Source organism: Triticum aestivum, chromosome 5B (genome assembly GCF_018294505.1).
Source record: "Triticum aestivum cultivar Chinese Spring chromosome 5B, IWGSC CS RefSeq v2.1, whole genome shotgun sequence".
Taxonomy (NCBI): domain Eukaryota; kingdom Viridiplantae; phylum Streptophyta; class Magnoliopsida; order Poales; family Poaceae; genus Triticum; species Triticum aestivum.
Genome location: NC_057807.1, coordinates 129974765 through 129983549, shown reverse-complemented (window position 1 = coordinate 129983549; position 8785 = coordinate 129974765).

The following is an 8785-nucleotide window of genomic DNA, read 5'->3' as shown; positions in this document are numbered from 1 at the left end:
CTCTGTGCCTTGGTGCCAACGACGGATCTTGCGTAGGGGGTCCCAAGTTGTGGACGTAGCTTGATGGTGATAGGACAAAAGAGGGACACGATGTTTACCTAGGTTCGCGCCTCCTCGAAAAGGTAAAACCCCATGTCCTGCTCTGATTGTATTGATATGGGGTACAAAGTACATGATGATCTACATCAAGATCATATGTGTATGTCTCTAACTCGAAGAGGTACTAGACTATTTGCCCCCGAATTTGCTATGGAGGAAATGGTGGGTAGTTACGGGCATGCAAAGTATTGGCTCGTCCTGCATCCCTCAACTCTATTGGCAAAGATATTGAAGAAGTGTGATTAGAATATAATAGTAGTGGCACTAGTTGATGAGACATAAACTCATCACAAATAGAAGCTGGTAGAAGTAGAGAAGTATCCACATGGAGTGATGTGGGGAGCTGGGGCAATGGAGCAAGCCGGCTCCAAAAGGAAATTGTACCTAAGGGACATCGTGATGTAGTTAGGAGGGTTGTGAGAGGCGACATCAGCCCATACAGCTGCAGTGAGCAAGGGGCGAAGGCTATTGTGCCGAAGCTTTGTGAGAGAGAACGATGGGGACCCCTGATCGGGACGCACCGATAATGGGTTTTCTCCCTCGCTGCTGCCGACCGCGTCTGCGCACAACATCCTCCCCTTTCCACGGCGGCGGGATCCGGACGAATATGTGACCAGCGGTGTGGCCACCGTCTTTCTGTGCAAGAGAGTGCGAAGAGAGCAACCCCAGCAAGCAGGCGTGTGTCGGTGTCAAAACCGGCGGATCTCGGGTAGGGGGTCCCGAACTGTGCGTCTAAGGCTAATGATAACAGGAGGTGGGGGGCACAATGTTTAACCAGGTTCGGGCCCTCCCAATGGAGGTAATACCCTACTTCCTGCTTGATTGATCTTGATGATATGAGTATTACAAGAGTTGATCTACCACGAGATCATAGAGGCTAAACCCTAGAAGCTAGCCTATGATTATGATTGTTGTTGTCCTACGGACTAAACCCTCCGGTTTATATAGACATCGGAGGGGGCTAGGGTTACATAGAGTTGGTTACAGAGAAGGAGATCTACACATCCGAATTGCCAAGCTCGCCTTCCACGCAAAGGAGAGTCCCACCCGGACATGGGACAAAGTATTTAATCTTGTATCTTCATAGTCCGACAGTCCGGCCAAAGTAGTCCGGCTGTCCAAGGACCCCCTAATCCAGGACTCCCTCAGTAGCCCCTGAATCAGGCTTCAATGACGATGATTCCGGCGTGCAGATTGTCTTCGGCATTGCAAGGCGGGTTCCTTCTCCAAATACTCCATAGAAGATCTTGAATATAAGGATCGTGTCCAGATCTGCAAAATAATTTCCACATACCACCGTAGAGAGCACAATATCCCACAAATCTAATCTGCTGACAACTTTTCATAGCGTGACATCATGCCGCGGCCCGGTCATTACGAACCGTTTTTCCCAGCCTGCCACTACACGTGTTGCGAGGCGGTTTTATTGGCACGTCTTGTCGAAGCAGAGATCGTGTTCCTCCTATCACGAGATTCTCATCAATACGGGTGTGGGTAACCCAACCGTGCTTGTTAGTATGACTCCTTGGTTTTAGGCAAGTTCCAAACGGCCACGCGGAGGACGCTTGATATTCACCCTCTTTATAAAGGGGCCAAGGCCTATCCTTTTCTTCCCACACTCGATCCTTCCCTTCCCCCACCTCGAGTTCCAACACCCAAGGCTCAGGCTAAGCGCTTCAGACCTTCAACCATGTCCGGATCCAACCTTCAAGGCCGGTGGATGGCCTCCTCTGTCACAGAGGAGGACATCAAGAAGCTTAGGGAAGCCAGGTATCTGACTGCCGAAATCCCGCACAGGCTGCCGGCTCAAGGGCAGGTCATCCCCACTCTCGAACCCAAGGAGAGTGTCTTATTTGTTTCCCACTTCCTCCGAGGGCTAGGCTTTAGTCTTGATCCCTTTGTTAGAGGGCTCATGTTCTATTACGGGCTAGATTTCCATGATCTAGCTCCAGATTCCATCCTTCACATCTCGTCGTTTATCGTCGTGTGTGAGGCCTTCCTCCGCATCACCCCACACTTTGGCTTATGGCTCAAGACCTTCAATGTGAAGCCGAAGATGATTGATGGGCGACACGCAGAGTGCAGAGGAGCTATAATAAGCAAAGGCGCCGACGCCCTATGGCCAAAGGGTTCCTTCCCGGAGGTGTCCGACTTATGGCAACGGAAGTGGTTTACATTACAGCTCCCCGAGTTACAAAGCGGGCGGCTGCCCCCGCCTTTCGCTCGGGCCCTCTGAGGGAGTCCTGGATTAGGGGGTATCCGGACAGCCGAACTATATACTTTAGCCGGACTATTGGAGCATGAAGATACAAGACTCAAGACTCCGTCCCGTGTTCGGATGGGGCTCTCCTTTGCATGGAAGACAAGCTTGGCAATCCGGATATTATATTTCCTTCTTTGTAACCGACTCCATGTAAACCCTAGCCCTCTCCGGTGTCTATATAAACCGGAGAGTTTAGTCCTTAGAGACACAATCATAATCATCATAGGCTAGCTTCTAGGGTTTAGCCTCTACGATCTCGTGGTAGATCAACTCTTGTAACACCCATATCATCAATATCAATCAAGCAGGAAGTAGGGTTTTACCTCCATCGAGAGGGCCCGAACCTGGGTAAACATTGTGTCCCTTGCCTCCTGTTACCATCAGCCTTAGACGTACAAATCGGGACCCCCTACCCGAGATCCGCTGGTTTTGACACCGACATTGGTGCTTTCATTGAGAGTTCCTCTGTGTCGTTGCTGCAAGGCTTGATGGCTCCTTCGATCGTCAACAACACGGTCCAGCGTGAGAGTTTTCTCCCCGGACAGATCTTCGTGTTCGGCAGCTTCGCACTGCAGGCCAATTCGCTTGGCCATCTGGAGCAGATCGACAGCTACACCCCTGGCCACCAGGTCAGGTTCGGAAACTTGAACTACACGGCCGATATCCGTGGAGACTTGATCTTCAACGGATTCGGGCCTGCGCCAGGAATGCCGGACAGTCACGACGAGCACGGCTTAGACCTGCTATCGGACAATGCTCGGGATATTGCCCCTGCAGGAGCCCCGGACCTAAATCCGGAGCAGATCGCGGTGCCCAAGGATGGGTGGATGGACCCCGCCCCACAGGCCGCACACTCATCGGCGGTAGAGCCGAACACATGCCTCACCCCCAAGGAAGCCTGTGACACCGGACCCCCGGACTCGTATCCGGTTGTAGGTTCCAGTCTGCGCGCTCCCGAGCCCGCCGAACCTGGTTGGGCTCCGGTAATGGAGTTCACCGCTGCGGATATCTTCCAGCACTCACCCTTTGGCGACGTGTTGAACTCGTTAAAGTCTCTCTCTTTGTCAGGAGACTCTTGGCCGAACTATGTCCGGCTCGAGTGGGAAGCAGGCGACGAAGGAATTCGTTGCCCACCCACCACCCACTTCATTGCCACGGTCGATGATTTAACCGACGTGCTTAACTTCGACTCCGAAGACATCGACGGTATGGACGACGATGCAGGAGAAGAACAGGAACCACCGCTCACGGGGCAGTGGACAGCCACCTCCTCATATGATATATATATGGTGGACACTCCGAAGGCAACCAATGGCGACGAGGCAACGGAGGATAACCCCTCAGGGAAGAAAGCAAAGCATGGGCGTCGTCGGCGCCGCTCCAAGCCCCGCCATAGCAATACCAGCACAGGAGACGAAAACAATCCGGATGGTGTCGAAGATGAATACAACCCTGATCAGCCTGCCTTCGAGCAGGCCGAGCAGGAAGACGTGCAACGAACAGGCGACGGACGGATATCCGGAGGAGGACAACTACATGCCCCCCTCCGAAGACGAGATTAGCCTCGGCGACGACGAGTTCGGCGTGCCCGAGGACCCCGTGGAGCAGGAGCGCTTTAAGTGCCGGCTCATGGCCACTGCGAGGAGCCTGAAAAAGAAGCAGCAGCAGCTCCAAGCTGATCAAGACCTGCTCACAGACAGATGGACTGAAGTCCTGGCAGCTGAGGAATATGGACTCGAGCGCCACATGGCTGACCGTCCACATCGTGGCCGGGATAAAACGACATATCAGCCCGAATACCAGCCTGCACCCCCACGCCAATACACTACAGCCCGGGGCAATGGGCAAGACTTGCAAGATATACTTGAAAACAAGGCAGGACAGCCAAGATCGATCTACGGATCGCGGGGGCACGCCCCAACACGTGACGATGATCGTCATGCCGGATACACTACGAACAAGTTCGGCCGAGCCAAACATAGCCACCCAGACTCATTCGAACTGCGTAGCCACATAGCCCGACATAGAGGCGCCGCACACCCCTCTGCTTCACTAACGAAGTGATGGATCATGAATTCCCAGAAGGGTTTAAACCCATAAACATCGAATCATACGATGGCACAATAGACCCCGCAGTATGGATCGAAGATTTCCTTCTCCACATTCACATGGCCTGCGGAGACAATCTACATGCCATCAAGTATCTCCCCCTCAAACTCAAAGGACCAGCCCGACATTGGCTAAACAGCCTATCGGCAAATTCCATTGGCAGTTGGGGAAACCTGGAGGACGCGTTCCTCGACAACTTCCAGGGCACATATGTGCGACCACCGGATGCCGATGACCTGAGCCACATTACCCAACAGCCCAGAGAGTCAGCCAGGAAATTCTGGACTCGGTTCCTAACCAAAAAGAACCAAATAGTAGACTGTCCAGACGCTAAAGCCCTGGCGGCCTTTAAGCATGTGAACAACACAAGTGACGAGTGGCTCGCCCGACACCTCGGCCAGGAAAAACCAAAGTCCATGGCAGCCCTCAAGACACTCATGACCCGTTTTTGTGCGGGCGAGGATAGCTGGTTGGCTCGTAGTAGCACCACGACGATAAATTCAGGCACCTCAGATGTCCGCGACAATAACGGCAAGCCACGTCACAACAGACATAAGTGACGGAACAATGGCGACAATACTGAAGACACGGTAGTCACACCGGATTCAGTGGCTCGAAATCTGGTTAGCGGAAAAAGCCATTCAAAAGAAACAATCAGGGACCGTCCAGTCTGGACCGCATACTTGAACGCTCGTGCCAAATTCATGGCACCCCGGATAAGCCAGCCAACAACACTAACAGAGATTGCTGGGTGTTTAAACATGCCGGTAAAATAAACGCCGAAAACAAGGACAAGGGGCTGCACAGCGACAATGACGAAGAGCCCCGGCGTCCGAACACAGGAGGACAGAAGAAATTTCCTCCCCAGGTGAAAACGGTCAACATGATCTATGCCACCCATATTCCCAAACGGGAACAGAAGAGAGCACTACGGGACCTCTATGTGATGGAGCCAGTCGCCCCAAAATTCAACCCATGGTCAGCCTGTCCGATCACCTTTGATCGTAGGGATCACCCTACCAGCATCCGTCATGGCGGTTCAGCCGCATTGGTCCTAGACCCAATCATCGACGGATTCCACCTCACGCGAGTCCTTATGGATGGCGGCAGCAGCCTGAACCTGCTTTATCAGGACACAGTGTGCAAAATGGGCATCGACCCTTCAAGGATCAAGCCCACTAAAACCACCTTCAAAGGTGTAATTCCAGGAGTAGAGGCTCGTTGCACGGGCTCCATAACACTGGAAGTGGTCTTCGGATCTCCGGATAACTTCCGAAGCGAGGAGTTAATCTTTGATATCGTCCCTTTCCGCAGTAGTTATCATGCACTGCTTGGACGAACCGCATTCGCTCGATTCAATGCGGTACCACACTATGCATACCTCAAGCTCAAGATGCCAGGACCTCGCGGGGTCATAACAGTCAACGGAAACATGGACCGCTCTCTCCGTACAGAAGAGCACACTGCAGCCCTCGCAGCAGAAGTACAATGTACCTTCTCCGGCAAACCACCAATCCGCTGACAACAACCCCAAACACCGTCAAGTGAGTCCGGAGTACCCCGCAACAGGACCGCCAGGCATGCCAAGAGCGCGACTAGCAGTCCGGCCTCCGCTCAAGCCCCATCAAAGCCGCATTCGTGCCGCGCGTACACAATTACGCACTTAAAATACCATGGGCATAGGCGGAGGCGCAACAGTGACTCAATCAACAGTGCGGTATAACTGCAACATACTTTAATAACCACCCTTTACCTTTTAGGACACTGCTTTTGGGCAGCCTGTTCCGAAGAGCCGGATTGTCGGACTTACACAGGAGAGAAAACCAAGGAGGCAACATGCTTTGCGCAGAAAGGGAATACCCAGGTGGAATCTGTTCACGATCGTTATACCTGTTTTATATACCTATATGCAGCCCGCCCTTGGATAGGACATGTTAAATAGTCCTATTTACTTCTGCTTAAACGCATTCATTGTAAACATACACTTAAACGTATTATTCATCAATGGGAGATAATGTATAACGTTAGCTTATTATTCCTATTTGCACATTTTTTCTATAAATGTTTATCTAATATTGCATCCGTACACCTTGGTACGTTCAGTTTGCCAAGGGCTTCTTATGGCGCCCCATAATACGGCAGGACAAGTCCGAACACTTTAAACAGTGTGGCACCCCGAACTTATAGCATTATATGCATCACCTCCGAATCATGTCTTGGGTCAATAGTTGGGTTTGCCCGGCTCCCTTATTTTGGTACGTTACGTTCCGTTATATCGGCTAAGGTAGCGCAGGGAGAACTACTGCGATTGTGTCCCGGTTCTTCCGGACGAGCACCTTAGTAGAGAAAGCCGAAAACTGACCGGCATGATGTGGCGAGAGCTGGTCGCTGTTCGAGAGGTCTTAAAATCCTTAAAGATTTTTTCCGCTTTAGGCGAGGAATCGGCCTCGTCCGATTTACGCGTATATAGCGCCCCAATTCGGCTTTCCGAATTCTAGGGGCTTCATCGAAATTTAAAATTGTAGACTTCTATGGCTAAGTGAAAGTTATAAAGATGCATAGTCCGATTGCCTTGTTCGCTGCGTCAAACACCTCCTTCATGGACCAAAAATTTGGATAAATGAGTGTTTTGGATTTTCCACGAACACCCCGGTACTGGTTACGTGGGGGCGGAAGCCGACGACTGGCCTACTTTCAGAATTTTATAAACAGCCGCACAGAAGGTAATATTTTAAATCAAAACAAAGCGCTATATAGCGCAAATAACTTCGTCTTTATATTACAAAATGACAGAAGTACATTCATTCAAAGATCGTGTTCTTGGTACATTCTTCGGCCATGAGACGAGCGCCCTTCATAATGCTATCATAATATTTTTCGGGACAGCGATGCGCCTTGCCCTCCGGCGTCCCGTCCTTCACCAGCTTCTCCGCATCCAGCTTACCCCAATGCACCTTCACACGGGCAAAGGCCCGGCGGGCACCCTCAATGCAAACGGATCGCTTGATCACTTCAAGCCGTGGATGGGCATTTACCATCCGCTTGATCAGGCCAAAGTAGCTAGTGGGAAGGGGCTCACCAGGCCACATCCGGACTATGAAATCTTTCATAGCCACTTCGACCGCCCTGTGGAGTTCAACCACCTACTTCAGTTGGTCACTCAGAGGCATTGGGTGTTTGGCCCCAACATACTGGGACCAGAACAACTTCTCCATTGAGCTCCCCTCCTCGACACGGTAGAACTCCGCGGCATCTGATACGCTGCGTGGCAGATCTGCAAATGCCCCTGGAAAGCTCTGAATTCGGGTAAGTAAAAGAAACGCCTCCTCCACATGCTTGCTTTGCATCAAGAATGTCTTACCCGCCGCTATCTTCTTGGACGCCTGGATTTCCTGCTGGGCCTTTTCGGCTTCGGCCTTGGCGTCTTTCATACTCGCAAGGGCTTTCACAAGCTCAGACTCCTTCATCTTGAGATCATGCTCCAAGGACTCGAACTTCTTGCCGAGATCCTGGAGCTCTTGCTGTACCTCGCCCACCCTAGAATTCTGCTTTTTGCGCTCAATGCGCTCTAGGGCCGCCCTGTCTTCAGCCTCGGACAGTGCTTTCTTCAAGGACGCCACTTCAGTTGTGGCCCCTATTTCAAAGTCACGACGCTTTGTCGTAGAATCACCAATTTTGTCTATTCTTTATGATATGCGAACGGGGTATCACTCACCTTTGTTCTCTTCGAGCTGCCTCTTCGTGAGGCTGAGCTCTCCCTGTGCCTGCTCCAGGTCCCGTTTTAGTCTGGCGACCTCTGCCGTGCGGGCAGCAGCGGCAAGCAGCACTGCCTGCTTAGTCACATGCATAACTACCATTAGACTCCTGCGGATTATAATCGACCCTCCGTTTGGCTTTTCGTTCCAAACACCAAACAGAGTATCAGGGGATACTACCTACTGGGTGATAACTTCACACATTTTTTACTTACCTCAAAGCCTACCAGGAGGCTGGTGCAGGCTTTGGTTAGTCCGCTCTTGGCAGACAGAACCTTATGAATCACCGCACTCATAAGAGTACGGTGCTCTTCATCCATGGAAGCGCCATGAAGTGCTTCAAGCAGACTATCCGACACCGCTGGCGTAATGGAAGTCATCGGCACGGATGACTCACCCTCCCTAGCGAGGGGCTGCCTGCCCAAATCCGGAACCATTGGAGGTTCCGGCATAGTATCCGGCTGAGAGCCCGGCTTGCTGCGGCTCTTGTTGGCACAATCCGCGGGGATCTTATACCCCGTGTGCCCGGCGTCTGGAATATCGCCTTGGGGCGTCTCCA